The following is a 16460-nucleotide window of genomic DNA, read 5'->3' on the forward strand; positions in this document are numbered from 1 at the left end:
TAGTACAAGCTCATTACCATAGGTGATGGTGCACCCGTATCCCTGTCTCTCTCTGGTTAACTTGTCGGCCAATCTACAGCCCTTTTGCAGTCTTCCCACAAATCTGCCGGAACCACAATCTCAAAGAGGGTGTTCAGGTCTTCCCAAAGACATTTTGCAAGCTTCACAAACCTATCAGTCTGTTGATACCATTCAATCGGTTTCTCTCTCAGTTTGGGAAAATCATCCGTAAAAGACTGAATGTCGCTCCTGTGCCACGGTACATGTATTAATTTTCCCCCTGCTGTCTCCCTCATTGGTAACATGGTTATTGCATCACTACTCTGTGGTCTTTTCTCCTTGTGCTCTGGGACACTGTCTTTCTTCTTTTCCTTTTTCTTTGCCCATCTGCTCTCCCATTTGTCTAAGCACCCCCACACTTGTGCACTCTGCAGCAATTCTCTAAGGTGCGTTTTCATGCCTGCTGACCTCCTGTGTTCAAAGTCTGTGGTCCCGAAATCCAATCTATAGCTCCTGCTCAAGTGTTTTGTCTTGTCTATCTCAACCCCGTTTTTGTCAGCTATTTCTTGCAACCTTCTATGTACCTTGTTCACTTCTCTCGTAATCCTGGGACATAGATACCTCAGCTCTTCTTCTGAGTAGGACTCTAACCTATTCAAACCCATAGTCCCTTCCACCAATTCTTCTGCTTCCATGTTCAACCTGACTCTATTCAGATAGTCCTCTCCCTTCCCACTGGCTGAGCTTTGTGTGGAATTCAGACTGTTGAACCACTGTGTCAGCTGTTGCGCATTCAACCCCATCAGTGTAGCATTCGCATCGACTGCCATTGATGGTTGCGGCAACTTTTCAGTGTTCGATGATAGCAGTATCATCAGTGGGGGACTCGACCTCACCACTGTTGACTGAGCACATATGGGACTAAACTCCATCAAGGACCCAGATCCAGTTGGCAGAGCCGCTATCGGAGTTGTCTCTGGAGTGTTTTCCATGCGCCTCCTTTCCGTCCCACTCTGCACCATTGATCCTTGACCGCTCATACCTAAGTTAGGCTGAGTGTACAAAGGTACCGGTGGACCTACAGTAATGGGTAGGGATATCGCATCTGGGTTCTGTCCATTCCCCAAGTTCTGAGGCATGTTCATTCCCACACTATGGGTCATCATTGCCGGCCTGCCCGTCTGACTCCCCGTCATCTGAGCATGTGCGGTTCCCCCCTGCATCTGCTTTTGAGGCATCAAAAACTGGGTTGATTCAGCTTGTGCCAATGTTGGGTTGCGACCATTCTGTACTCCCATTACGGTTGGATCTAGAATCATTCCCGTACCGTTGTCACTGCTGTAGTACCTTGGGACCTGCGGCTGATAATTTTCTGCTGGTTTCAATATAGGCACATCTGGATATATTCTCCTAATCTGCGGTATCTGCGGGGTGAACAGTAAACTCGGGTCCTTAGATCCCGATGGCGTTTCTGAATTCGGGGTTTCATTATTCTGTACCGGTGCCAGAGGGGCAGAACTGGTACTTGGACCTTGTTCACTCTCTGCATAAGGTGGTGGACGGTCGTTCAGCAATTGCATGATGAACTCCTCATCCTCTGACTCTTCTTCTCTATCTTTGGAACACCTCCTGTTTGTCTTACAGGTAGCTTTCTTGCCTGTCGCCTCTTTTTCCTTAGTAATTGCGGGAAACAATTTTATCCCCTGCAATATATCTGACCTCCACACCTTCTGTGCATTATCCCACCTAGCGTCCGCTAGTGTCTTTTCTACCTTTCTTATCCTGGCCTCGAACTTCTTTTGCTGCTGTTGTCTAGCCATTAGTTCCCAAATCGCTAGAGCCTCAAACTGTGCTGGCCTTGGAGGTACCTTCATGTCGTACATCGCGAATCTCAAATTCTCTAGGATCCTTATATTGAATGTCCCATGGATCGGGAACGCTACGCTCCCATGTCTCTCTGTCAGCTTGTGCCATTGCTTTAGCCAAAGGCACGGAGCTACCCCCCTTTCCTCCATTACAATGTAAGCTGGTGTACCTTCGGGTGGCGTCTCCTCTCCTACGCTCGCTTTAATGTAAGACTCCCCCTTCATCGCACTCTTTAATGCTTGAAAAAATTTCATTTTCTCGTCTTTTATTTCACAAAGTTTGTAATCAATAGGTGACTTTAATTCCCGGAATACTCTTCGCTTGCCTTTCCCCTTCCAATCGAGCCCCACGGACTGCGTCCAATCCGTGCGCGACCCTTCTCTGCAACCAACCTATCCCAGCGCGGCTCCTAGTGACGTCGCACTCACACACACTGCGGCTGACAAAGCCTCGGGGCTTGTCCTCCTTCACTCAGCTCCTCTCGTAACAACTTCTAGCATGTATCGCGAGCAACCAAATAATAATAAAACAGATCTGTCGGTTTACTACAGGAAGGGTAACACAATCGCTTCAGGACCTTAGGGATTTTTCACTAGCCTCGGCAGTTATTCCATCTTTCTCGGTCCCCACTTTCGCAAGCAAATCTGACCCGCAGACTCTGCTCTCAACTTGTCAATGATCTATTCTAGTGCACTTAGAATTTGTCAAAGCCCGAAGTCGAAGTTTTCTTTCACACCCTTAACACACGTACCGACCCGTTGACCACGCCCGGTCAACCTATTAAACCGACCAGACCACAACATAAAACAAGTGTCTCATACACTTTTCAACATACTCCGGAGTCTCTTGACCTCGCAGGGCCCGTCTCAACAACAACAACCACGTGGACCTTTTTCTGCACAAAGCGCCACATGCACATGAAGTTCGACGACTTCCCTACTCTCACACTCGGAGTCGCACCTCCGCTATTCTCTAAAATCCTCGCAACCTTTTCAAACAATCTGCGGCAATAAGCTGTGCAAGCGCAAAATCCTAACTTCACTCATACCGTCACTAGTACCGCCAACGCCGATTTCACACCTCCATTCTCTCCATTCGCAAGCTCCGAGATCCCGGGAAAGTCGCGGGGGACTTAGGGCATCATCATTCTCTCAATCTGTTTTACCCAAGAAAAATCTAATTCAACACCATATACTTCTCCAGTGGGGTCTCAAAGAGCGCAACCTTCAATTCAACACCATATACCTCTCGAGTGGGGTCCCAAAGGGCGAAACCGTCCTCTGCTACCATCTACTGATAGAGCGTTCCGACCTAATAAATTACCTGTATTTGGACGCTCTTGGGTCGATGAATCTTTTGACCAAGTGGGGCTCTCTTCACCCGAGAGTAATCAATTTAATCAAATCAATAATCAATAACGAACATAAGCAATGCCCTGATCAACATAACACTTCACAATTAATCCAGAAAACATTTCGGCGAACCATGACCTTTCGGCCATGAATGACCACACCAGTTCATTCAAAGTTAATGAATTTATTTCCCTATATTAACAAAGCTAGCACGATATAAATGTGTCTCAACATCAAATGATATATGTAAATGAACATTAATAGCTGTCCATAACGGCGAAAAAGATGCAATCTATGCAGCATTTGAATAACAATGCATTCGATGATAGCAACGCAAACCACTAAAACTATAATCTGTAATGGGCTAATTGCATACATTAGTCAGCATAACAAGGTCTCAAATTGCATCGTGCAACAAATGAATCCTCATCTAACCTCAAATTAGCATCTGCATGTGGGACTTCATGCAAAAACAATTTAGCAACATTGATTTGGAAAACTCCTAACTAGGGCTCTTATCAAAATCAGCAGTTGGTTACCTAAAAAGAAACACAATGCAATTGTACATTTTCCTTTCATATTTACCAAATTCAATCAGCATTCAAGGAAGTCTTCGTCTCACAGGTACCGGTTTCGATCAGCATGGGACGGGGCAAAGGGGCAGGGTGGACGGGGCAATTGCCTCACAGCGGCAAGATAAAAGGACAAAACTACTACTTCATGCAAAGGGGCAGATCAAAGTTAAATCTCTAGGGCGAGAATTACTTAAAGTCTCTTTCTCTCGATTAGAGAAAGCATCAAAGTCTCATCGAACATCAATTGGCATCGTAGAAGATGGCAAAATGACGAGGTCGGCAAGATGGGCCATAATGGCTGCAATGTCCTGCAAATAGCGGGCAATGGCAAATGGCTGGTAATGGCAATAATGTCCGGGTAATGGCTGTAATGGCTGCTTTCTTCTTGTGCACCGGGTTTAAATTAACAACAGTTCAAATCCAGTAGGGTCTTCCATTGGAGGGTTCATAGGTTGGCTTCAAATTGTCCAATCAAAAACAACAATTCACAAGCTTCTACCTAGGCATACATTATCCTTGGAGTCGGGAACGTAAGTTGCAACATATTTTACCAATTAACTCACTTTCAGTGCTTCCATTGTCTGCACCTGCAGATTGACCTTGGAGCAAAGAAGAAGATGCCAGGCTGGCACGAAACCTTAAAGATAAGCATGTGAGCCGATCTCACTGGAAAAGTACAGCTTCAAGCAAGAATACACGTTTATTAGCACATTAGAAAAACACGAGCATCTAAACCGTGAGACAAGGCAACTAGGCCGAAGCCTCCACTAAAGTTATGCTAAGTTAAAACATTTCAAACAAGCAAATCATGGCACACGTTTACGGTTATGTCAGATTAGTACAATTCTAATACATCACGTTATATAAAGCACGCTTATAAATGTTGGCGAACTACTCTGAGGGCACATTTGTCCCCGTACAATCTTTATTAGTTCGGTTAAAGTCACACTTGATTATTGCAGCACTACGCTTATGCGCTAATAAATGTAAAACCTTCATTTCTGCGTCATCAGTTCTAACCTGCTTTGGATTGCTGCATGTGAAACAGTGGCTGTCAGCAAAGAAACCTTCTGTGTTGAGCGGTGCAGTGCAGCAGCAACAGCGGGATTGGAATTCTGGTTTGAAGAAATGGAGGGACGCTGCAAGTACTTTTGGGAGCAGTCGGGCAAGGCTTTGTGGAACTGGGCACAGTCCAGGTGGGGACAGTCACAAACAAGCTTGCATTTGGCACACTAAAAGGTGCACGCGCTGTGCATGTCTACCCTGCAGCCCCCATTAAGTAGGTGCGGGGAGGAGTATTGGGAGCAGTGAGCAGGGCTCAGCAGGAGCAAAGACTAGAGCGGGAAACATTGGAAGGAACAGATAAAGAGCAGTGGCAGGAGGGAAAAGGAGCGCAAGGGGGCACAAGTGGAAGATGGCAATAGAGCTGAAAACATTGCACAAGAAAATATCTGTAAAGGGTGAATGGGCCATTTGTGTGAGGGCAGGACACAGCCTTCTAAAGAGTAAAGTGTGAAAGTCTTCTGCCTCTCCCAGCCCAGGAAGGCCGTCAGTATGTAGATGAATGCAGATGTAAACCTGTCACACCTAACGCTCCCTGATTGATGGCTGTCTGGACAGTATGCACAAAGTAAAGCTGTCACTCTCCCCTAGACATGGATTGTAGTCAGGCTGCAAATCACTAGAGTTATAAGCACAGAGAAATGCCCACTTTCTAAAAGCGGCATTTTTAAAATAGTAATGTAAAATCCACCTACACCATTAAGCAGAATTTCTCAGTACCATTCCAAACATACCAAACATGCCCATGCCAATCCTTGCAGATCAGAATTTACCGCTTAGACATATATAAGTGAAAACCTATGAGAGGAGCAGCATTGCCATTAGTGAAAAACAAAATAGGCTGTTTGTCACTACAAAGACAAGTAACACATATAAATATATGTCCTACCTTTTACATACACAGCACCCTGACCATACGGCTATCTAGGGCCTACCTTAGGGGTGACGTAGGTGTAGCAAAATGGGAGTTTAGGCCTTGGCAAGTAGTTTTATTTGCCAAGGCAACGTGGGAGTAAACTGTGCATGCAGGCGATACAGTGGCAGGTGTAAGACAGGTTTGCAAGGCTACTTCTGTGGGGGGAGCAATCAGCGCTGCAATGCCCACTAGTAGCATGTAATTTACAGGCCCTGGATATATGATCTACCACTTTACAAGGAACTTACAGGTAAATTAAATAAGCCAAACAGGTGTAAACCAATTATAGACTATGTAATTTTTGTAGAATTAAGGCTGGGAACCGCATGGACAATAGAGAGTCCTGGTTCACTGTTTAATAGAAATTGTGGATTCCATGGTAAGTTCCATGGAGAACAGAAACTTAACATTAACTTCACACTATATTTCTCCTACAATTAATTTTATCACATTAATCACTACCCCATTTAGATATGCATGATATATGACAAAGAGAATTCAATATTGCATGGGGTGTATGAAATCAATTATTTATTTTTTATTTTTGTTCCTTGTTTATTTTACTATTCACATACTTATGGCCATATGCACTTATAATGGTGATAACTAATGAGTTGTGGATGAAGTGGATGACTAATATTGGACACCATTTTGGATACCACGGGGTGATCTAATGATGGTCAACTTTAAAGGAGGAGAATGTGGTAATTTATTAATGGATTTTATTTTGTCCATGTAGAAATTTGTTTGCGAAAGACTATTGGGAAACAAAGGAAAGTATACATATTGACATTTGGATCGGTTTGGATGGTTTGACTTGCTTTTAATGGAGGTGAGTGTTGGGGGAATTGGATATTTATTTATTTATATATACATTTTCCTCTCAAAGAGTGATCTTGTATGTAGGTAATGAAATCTCTCTTAGTGACGATTAATATAAAGGAATCTAGGTTCACGGTTAAATGCTGGGTATTGTATTTGGGGTATTGAGTATTGATAATGGGGGTTGAGTGAAGGGGGATATTGAGTCGAGTTTTTGGACATATTTAAGTGTGTATATATATGTATCATTTTTTTTTTAGCCCATTTAGTTTCGGTTCAATAAGTGTTGGGAGCATATTTGTTAGTCCTGAAGAAGGTGGTGATAATATTCAAAAGACGACCGAAACGCGTCAACGCTATATGACATTACTGGACCCACAGGAGTAGGCCGGAATCGAACAAGGATTCGTGACAGAAATTGATTGGCCTAAATCTACCATAATTGGGACAGTTTAACCACAATAGACTATTGCAGATGTCTTTTTTTTGTCTCCCTTTTGTTGGATTTTATTGTTTTTATTGTTTTTTGTTTGTTTTGTGATTATTGTGATATTGATTTTTAAATATTCGGGTTAGTATTATTAAATTATGATTCTCAGATTTCTTTGTTTTTAGATTGATCATTTGAGAGATTGATTATTTGAGTGTGTGGGGTGATTGGATTGCTTTTCACTTGGGGGAATTTTATTATTTCACTGTGTTATGGTGCCCTGGCCCCACTGGGATATCAGAGATAGGAGGGCCCTCTCCCTCTTTCTCTTGACATATATAGTACATTCTGTCTAAGTAAAGAAAGAAGTCATGCCCCCCCCCAGCCCACTGGCCATGCCCAGGGGACTTAAGTACCCTGGGCATAGCCATTGGGCACAGTGCCATGTAGGGTGGCACAAGTTAGCCCCCCCATGGCATTTTGCAAAAAAAAGAAAAATACTTATCTGGACTTTCCTGGGATGGGTCCCCCCATCCTTAGGTGTCCTCCAAGTGTGGGTGTAGCTGAGTGGGGGTGTCCCTGGGGGCAGGGAAAGGCACCTGTGGGCTGTTTCCATGGAAAAAGTCCACAGGTCCCCAACACATGCCATGACCCAGGTGTTAAATAATGGTGCTAATCAGGCTTAGTGCCATTATTTAAGGGCCTCCTCCTCCAATGCATGATTTTTGCACAGGAGGATAAATAAGGCGCTAGAGCCTTTGAGTCATTTTTTGCCCTGGAATGCCTACCTTGCATCTCATTGATGCAAGGTAGTTTTCCACAGGCAAAAAATGACTTTAGCTCCAATATTTTGGTGCCAGACATGTCTAGCATCGAAATATCAATATGGAGTTAAGTTTGCGCCAGATTTGCATAGAAAAAAATGACGCAAATCTGGTGCAAACAGAGTATAAATATTCCCCCAAAAGTCTAAACTTACACCAAACGTCAAACTTTACTACGAGTAAAGTTAGACTTTTGGTCTAAACTTAGGCCCGTATTTATACTTTTTGACGCTAAACTGCGCTAACGCAGTTTAGCGTAAAAATGTTTAGCGCCGGCTAACGCCATTCTGAAGCGCCATGCGGGCGCCGTATTTATTGAATGGCGTTAGCCGGCGCTAGCAGACCGGCGCTGCCTGGTGTGCGTGGAAAAAAACCACATACACCAGGCAGCGCCGGCATTGGGGAAAATGGTGTTAGGGCGTCTTAAAAATGGTGCAAGTCAGGTTGACGCAAAAAAATCGCCTCCACACGATTTGCGCCATTTTTAACGACGCCCAGACGCCATTTACATGACTCCTGTCTTAGTAAAGACAGGAGTCATGCCCCCTTGCCCAATGGCCATGCCCAGGGGACTTATGTCCCCTGGGCATGGTCATTGGGCATTGAGGCATGTAGGGGGGCACAAATCAGGCCCCCCTATGCCAAAAAAATATATAAAAAAAATAAAAATGTATACTTACCTGAACTTACCTGAATGTCCCTGGGATGGGTCCCTCCATCCTTGGGTGTCCTCCTGGGGTGGGCAAGGGTGGCAGGGGTGGTCCCTGGGGGCATGGGAGGGCAGCTGTGGGCTCATTTTGAGCCCACAGGTCCCTTAACGCCTGCCCTGACCCAGGCGTTAAAAAGAGGCGCAAATGCGGGGTTTTTTGCCCCGCCTACTCCCGGGCGTGATTTTTGCCCGGGAGTATAAATACGACGCATTTGTGTCGCAGTCATTTTTTTGGACGGGAACGCCTACCTTGCATCTCATTAACGCAAGGAAGGCGTTCACGCAAAAAAATGACGCTCTTTCCTCATACTTTGGCGCTAGACGCGTCTAACGCCAAAGTATAAATATGGCATTAGTTTTGCGCCGAATTTGCGTCGAAAAAAACAACGCAAATTCGGCGCAAACGGAGTATAAATATGCCCCTTAGACTTTTGGTCTAAGTTTACCTGTGAATAGGACCCTGTGACTGTGAGGAGACCTATTCACCTCCACCAATAATGTTATACTGAAACATACGCTTGATGGGTCAGTATATGTACAACATTAGCAATAGATTTTGACTGCCAGTGCGCCAGAACATTTACCATGACAATACACCATTCACAATTCTTATTGAAGATTATGGTGTATATTTTTGGGTGTGTTAGTTATCAGGTGCTTTTCCACCTTTTTTCTCAATCGGACTATTATGAAGTATTTCATGGTTCATAAATTCTTTCAATCCCTGTTTTCTAACCTGTGTTAGAAACTGCGAGTTGGGGAACCCCACCTGATGGTTGAGGGTAAACTTAGCCTACACCTTTGTATATTCCTATAAAGGGGTGTTTGATTCACCTTTCTCCATGCTTATGCTTGCTGCAACAAGCACAATATATAAGTTATGTAACAAAGACCAATCCAATGTTCCCACCAGGACCTAGATGTATGTATTTTTACTAAATAGTGGTCCCAAGGGACTTTTTCTAAAAAAACAAAGACCTTTGTATATGGCTCAGCTGTATCTTCAATTATATTCATATTTGCAATGCGGCAGCATGAAATACTAAATTTGTAAACACTTCATGCCTCTTAACCGGTTCTGTGCCTTGGACGAGATGATCTCGTCCAAGGCTACAGTTCCCCTGTGCCTTGGACGAGATCATCTCGTCCATGGCACAGGGGAACTTGGGGGCGCGCTAGTGCGCCCCCCGTGCACCCCGCTCCCCCCCCCAAGTCGGGGATGGAAGGGGAAGACCTTCCCCTTCCACCCCCGACCCCACCCACCCCCCCTTGTGACGTCAGCGCGCGCGCGCGTGCTGATTTGTCACAGGGGTCTCCCTAGTCGCGCTGGAAGCTCTGCAAAAGCATTTCTCTTTCAATCACTGGGAGGCCCGGAGGGGCTTCAAAGGGAAGGAAAAGTATTTCCTTCCCTTTGAAGTCCCTCCGAGGGTTTCAAAAGCCGGATTGCTTGCAATCCGGCTTTTGAAACCCCACTAGACACCAGGGATTTTTTTTTATTTTTATTGTTATTGACAAAAGGGAGCGACCCCTTGGGCAAGGGTCGCTCCCAGGGGGGGCATATTTTCGGGAAGGCCTTTTCTGCCCCCCCTGGGGGGCAGATCGGCCTACTATTAGGCCGATCTGCCCCCAGGGGGGGCAGAAACCTCTAGGCACCATGGACCATTATTTATTTTATTTTTTTATGTTTCATTTTTTTTTTTTTTTGGTGGGGAGCGACCCCTTAGGCAAGGAAAATTATATTGTGGCCATTTCTGCCCCCCTTGGGGGCAGATTGGCCTATTTTGATGAGGCCAATCTGCCCCCAAGGGGGGTAGAAACCACTAGACACCAGGGAGTTTTTTCTTTGCGTGAATTTCACGCAAAGGGAGTGACCCCTTAGGCAATTTATTTTAGGCCATTTCTGCCCCCCCTGGGGGCAGTTCGGCCTATTATTAGGCAGAGCTGCCCCCAGGGGGGGGGGGCAGAACCCTCTAGGCGCCAGGGCAATTTTTTTTTTTGTGTTTTTTTTTTTTTGTTGTTTTTTTTTTACAGATGGGGAGCGACCCATCAGGCAAGGGTCGCTCCCCTGGGGGGCAAATTGTATTTAGACCATTTCTGCCTCCCCCCGGGGGCAGATTGGCCGATTTTAGGTCAATCTGCCCCCAAGGGGGCAGAAACCACTTGGCACCTGGGATTTGTTTTTTGGCGCCAATGTTACACAGGGGGAGCGACCCCGTAGGCAAGGGTCGCTCCCGGGGCGGGTATGGGGGCTGGGGGGGGCAAATTTATTTTAGGCCATTTCTGCCCCCCCTGGGGGCAGTTCGGCCTATTATTAGGCCGAACTGCCCCCAGGGGGGGGGCAGAACCCTCAGGGCACCAGGGCAAATTTTTTTGTTGTGTTTTTTTTTTTTTGTTTGTTTCTTTCGAGATGGGGAGCGACCCATCAGGCAAGGGTCGCTCCCCTGGGGGGCAAATTGTATTTAGGCCATTTCTGCCCCCCTGGGGGCAGATTGGCCGATTTTAGGTCAATCTGCCCCCAAGAGGGCAGAAACCACTTGGCACCGGGGATTTGTTTTTTGGCGCCAGTGTCATGCAGGGGAAGCGACCCCGTAGGCAAGGGTCGCTCCCGGGGGGGGGGGGAGTTGGGGGGGCAAATTTATTTTAGGCCATTTCTGCCCCCCCCGGGGGCACATCGGCCTATTATTAGGCAGAACTGCCCCCGGGGGGGGCAGAACCCTCTAGGCGCCAGGGCAATTTTTTTTTTGTGTTTTTTTGTTTTTTTGTTTCTTTTTTTAGAGATGGGGAGCGACCCATCAGGCAAGGGTCGCTCCCCTGGGGGGCAAATTGTATTTAGGCCATTTCTGCCCCCCTTGTGGCAGATTGGCCGATTTTAGGTCAATAAGGGGGCAGAAACCACTAGGCACCTGGGATTTGTTTTTTGGCGCCAATGTCACGCAGGGGGGGCGACCCCATAGGCAAGGGTCGCTCCCGAGGGCGGGGGTGGGGGCTGGGGGGGGGGAAATTTATTTTAGGCCATTTCTGACCCCCATGGGGGCAGTTCGGCCTATTATTAGGCCGAACTGCCCCCAGGGGGGGGGCAGAACCCTCAGGGCACCAGGGCAAATTTTTTTGTTGTGTTTTTTTTTTTTTTTTTCGAGATGGGGAGCGACCCATCAGGCAAGGGTCGCTCCCCTGGGGGGCAAATTGTATTTAGGCCATTTCTGCCCCCCTTGTGGGCAGACTGGCCGATTTTAAGTCAATCAACCACAAGGCACCTGGGATTTGTTTTTTGGCGCCAATGTCATGCAGGGGGAGCAACCCCATAGGCAGGGGTTGTTCCCGGGCAGGGGCAGGGTGGGTCTTGGGGGGTCAAATTTATTTTAGGGCATTTCTGCCCCCCCCCCCTCCCGGGGCCGGCTGAGCTAGAGGCCAAACTCCACAGGTAGGCACTTTGCAAAAAACACCTCTGTTTTCTGTGAAAAAATATGTTCTGTCCACGTTGTGTTTTGGGCCATTTCCTTTCGTGGGCGCTAGGCCTACCCACAGAAGTGAGGTACCATTTTTATCGAGAGACTTAGGGGAATGCTGGGTGGAAGGAAATTTGTGGCTCCTCTCAGATTCCAGAACTTTCTGCCACAGAAATGTGAGGAACATGTGTTTTTTTAGCCAAATTTTGAGGTTTGCAAAGGATTCTGGGTAACAGAACCTGGTCCGAGCCCCGCAAGTCACCCCATCTTGGATTCCCCTAGGTCTCTAGTTTTCAGAAATGCACAGGTTTGGTAGGTTTCCCTAGGTGCCGGCTGAGCTAGAGGCCAAAATCTACAGGTAGGCACTTTGCAAAAAACACCTCTGTTTTCTTCCAAAATTTTGGATGTGTCCACGTTGCGCTTTGGGGTGTTTCCTGTCGCGGGCGCTAGGCCTACCCACACAAGTGAGGTATCATTTTTATCGGGAGACTTGGGGGAACGCTGAGTGGAAGGAAATTTGTGGCTCCTCTCAGATTCCAGAACTTTCTGCCACAGAAATGTGAGGAACATGTGTTTTTTTAGCCAAATTTTGAGGTTTCCAAAGGATTCTGGGTAACAGAACCTGGTCCGAGCCCCGCAAGTCACCCCTCCTTGGATTCCCCTAGGTCTCTAGTTTTCAGAAATGCACAGGTTTGGTAGGTTTCCCTAGGTACCGGCTGAGCTAGAGGCCAAAATCTGCAGGTAGGCACTTCGCAAAAAACACCTCTGTTTTCTTTCAAAAAAATGGGATGTGTCCACGTTGCATTTTGGGGCGTTTCCTGTCGCGGGCGCTAGGCCTACCCACACAAGTGAGGTATCATTTTTATCGGGAGACTTGGGGGAACATAGATTAGCAAAACAAGTGCTATTGCCCCTTGCCTTTCTCTACATTTTTTCCTTCCAAATATAGGAGAGTGTGTAAAAAAGACATCTATTTGAGAAATTCCCTATAATTCACATGCTAGTATGGTCACCTCGGAATTCAGAGATGTGCAAATAACCACTGCTCCTCAGCACCTTATCTTGTGCCCTTTTTGGAAATGCAAAGGTTTTCTTGATAGCAATTTTTTACTCTTTATATTTCAGCAAATGAATTGCTGTATACCTGGTATAGAATGAAAACGCACTGCAGGGTGCAGCTCATTTATTGGCTCTGGGTTCCTCGGGTTCTTGATGAACCTACCAGCCCTATATATCCCCGCAACCAAAGGAGTCCAGCAGACGTAACAGTATATTGCTTTCCATAATCTGACATTGCAGGGAAAAGTTACAGAGTAAAACGTAGAGAAAAATTGATGTTTTTGTCACCTCAATTTCAATATTTTTCTTTTTCAGCTGTTATTTTCTGTAGGAAACCCTTGTAGGATCTACACAAATGACCCCTTGCTGAATTCAGAATTTTGTCTACTTTTCAGAAATGGTTAGGTTTCTGGGATCCAGCATTGGTTTCATGCCCATTCCTGTCACTGACTGGAAGGAGGCTGAAAGCACAAAAAATTGCAAAAATGGGGTATGCCCCAGTAAAATGCCAAAATTGTGTTGAAAAATTGGGTTTTCTGATTCAAGTCTGCCTGTTCCTGAAAGCTAGGAAGCTGCTGAGTTTAGCACTGCAAACCCTTTGTTGGTGCCATTTTCAGGGGGAAATCCACAAGTCTTCTTCTGCAGCCACTTTTTCCAATTTTTTTGAAAAAAACGAAATTGTCACTGTATTTTGGCCAATTTCTTGGCCTCCTTCAAGGGAACCCACAAAGTCTGTGTACCTCTAGAATCCCTAGGATGTTGGAAAAAAAGGACGCAAATTTGGCTTGGTTAGCTTATGTGGACAAAAAGTTATGAGGGCCTAAGCGCGAACTGCCCCAAATAGGCAAAAAAAGGCCTGGCACAGGAGGGGGAAAAGGCCTGGCAGCGAAGGGGTTAAAGGATTTAAAGTGTACTCATTCCAATTACAGGGCCTCGAAAGAGTCCTGTATTGTTATTTTTCGTCACTACCTCCCCGAGTCGGGAGTGGGTAATTTGCGCGCCTGCTGCCTTCCTTGGATGTGGTAGCCGTTTCTCAGGCTCCCTCTCCGGAATCGAACCCTGATTCCCCGTTACCCGTGGTCACCATGGTAGGCACAGAAAGTACCATCGAAAGTTGATAGGGCAGACATCTGAATGTATCGTCGCCGTCACGGGGACGTGCGATCGGCCCGAGGTTATCTAGAGTCACCAAAGCGGCCGGGCGAGCCCGGATTGGTCTTGGTGTGATAAATGCACGCATCCCGGGAGGTCAGCGCTCGTCGGCATGTATTAGCTCTAGAATTACCACAGTTATCCAAGTAACAGATGGAGCGATCAAAGGAACCATAACTGATTTAATGAGCCATTCGCAGTTTCACTGTACCGGCCGTGTGTACTTACACGTGCATGGCTTAATCTTTGAGACAAGCATATGCTACTGGCAGGATCAACCAGGTAGCCGCACCTGCTGAGGGGAGTAGCCACGTGCCCGTCTCGGACCGTCCTGGACAGGGCGGTCGCACGGGAACCGGTGGGCACCGGCCGCCTCCGCGGGGTGGAGGCGGCCGGGCCGAGGCGCAGCCTGAGCGGGGGACGCAGGGGGTGCCTGCCGGCCGGGACCGGCGGGGACGCCCCACGGAACGGTCGTTCCGAGCTGCTGGGGAAAATGCGCTGGGTGGAGGAGGAGGCGGGCGACGGCACTCGGGTGCCCGGACCGCCGTGGGGGGCGGCTTCCCGGGACCTGGCGCCACCCGACCCCTTTCCACTCAGGTCGGACCGCTGGGAGGGCGCAAGCTGCCGGGCTGCTTGGCCTTCGCTCTGCCGGGAAGGGCCTGCCGAGAAACGGCAGGCCCGCGAGTCGGACGGTCCCTGGCGGGGTTGGAAGCTCTTTGCTTGAAACAACAGCCGAGGCTGGCCAAGCAGTCCATCCCCAAACGGACCAAGTGTGCCCAATCGATCGGTGTACGGTGCTGGCTGGACCCTGGGCGGCAGTCTGCTCTCTGGGCAGCCAGGTTCGGAGGAGAGACCCGTCGGACGAGGGTGCGAGGAGGCGGCCGCGCCACCCGGGCCACCCGGGCCCTCGTCGCCCGGTCGAGAACCCCTGGACCACTGGACCACGAGGGGGTCCGGCGTACCCTGTCCCTAGTAATCCGGAGGAAGATTTAGGCCCTTCCTGGGAGTTGGTGCGCACCGAGTGACGGAGGGGACCGTCAGCGAGAACGCACACAACCTCCTGGAGCCCTGGCTGGGCACGAGGGAGCAAATGAGCCCTCATCGGGACTTCCGCGGCAGCCCAGCCATCTGGACGCGCCATAGCAAACCAGCGCGGAGGGCGACCAGATGCCCCGGGTTCTCGGTGAGGCCAGATGGCCGGGCTAGGAGGGCGGCCATCTGGACGCACTCTGCTTTAGCTCGAGGAGCCCGCGGAGCCGACGGGGTCCCTGGGGGACCGGCTGGGGCCCATCGGACACCCGGGCCAGGGCCCATCGGGGAAGGGCAGGCTGGAGGGCCCAACCCGGGACCCCTGACCACCCGGAGCGGCCGGGGAGGCCTCCGCGGACCCGCCGGACACCCGGGCCGGGGCCCATCGGGGAAGGGCAGCCTGGAGGATGGGAGGGCCCGACCCGGGGCCCCTGAGCCCCGGAGCGGCCGGGGAAGCCTCCCCAGACACCCCACCCGGGCCGGGGCCCATCGGGGCGGGGCAGGGCAGCCTGGAGGATGGGAGGGCCCGACCCGGGGCCCCTGACCCCCGGGACGGCCGGGGCAGCCCGGCCATCTGGACGCGCCATAGCAAACCAGCGCGGAGGGCGACCAGATGCCCCGGTTTCTCAGTGAGGCCAGATGGCCGGGCTCGGAGGGCGGCCATCTGGACGCACTCTGCTTTAGCTCGAGGAGCCGACGGGGTCCCTGGGGGACCGGCCGGGGCCCATCGGGGCAGGGCAGGCTGGGAGGGCCCAACCCGGGGCCACTGAGCCCCGGGTCGGCCGGGGAGGCCTCCCCGGGCCCCCCGGACACCCGGGCCGGGGCCCATCGCGGCAGGGCAGGCTGGAGGGCACGACCCGGGGCCCCTGAGCCCCGGAGCGGCCGGGGAAGCCTCCCCAGACACCCGGGCCGGGGCCCATCGGGGCAGGGCAGCCTGGAAGATGGGAGGGCCCGACCCGGGGCCCCTGACCCCCAGGACGGCCGGGGCAGCCCGGCCATCTGGACGCGCCATAGCAAACCAGCGCGGAGGGCGACCAGATGCCCCGGCTTCTCGGTGAGGCCAGATGGCCGGGCTCGGAGGGCGGCCATCTGGACGCACTCTGCTTTAGCTCGAGGAGCCGACGGGGTCCCTGGGGGACCGGCCGGGGCCCATCGGGGCAGGGCAGGCTGGGAGGGCCCGCCCCGGGGCCCCTGACCCCTGGGCCCCCCCCGGACACC

The sequence above is a fragment of the Pleurodeles waltl genome, chromosome 8 (assembly GCF_031143425.1).
Source record: "Pleurodeles waltl isolate 20211129_DDA chromosome 8, aPleWal1.hap1.20221129, whole genome shotgun sequence".
NCBI lineage: Eukaryota > Metazoa > Chordata > Amphibia > Caudata > Salamandridae > Pleurodeles > Pleurodeles waltl.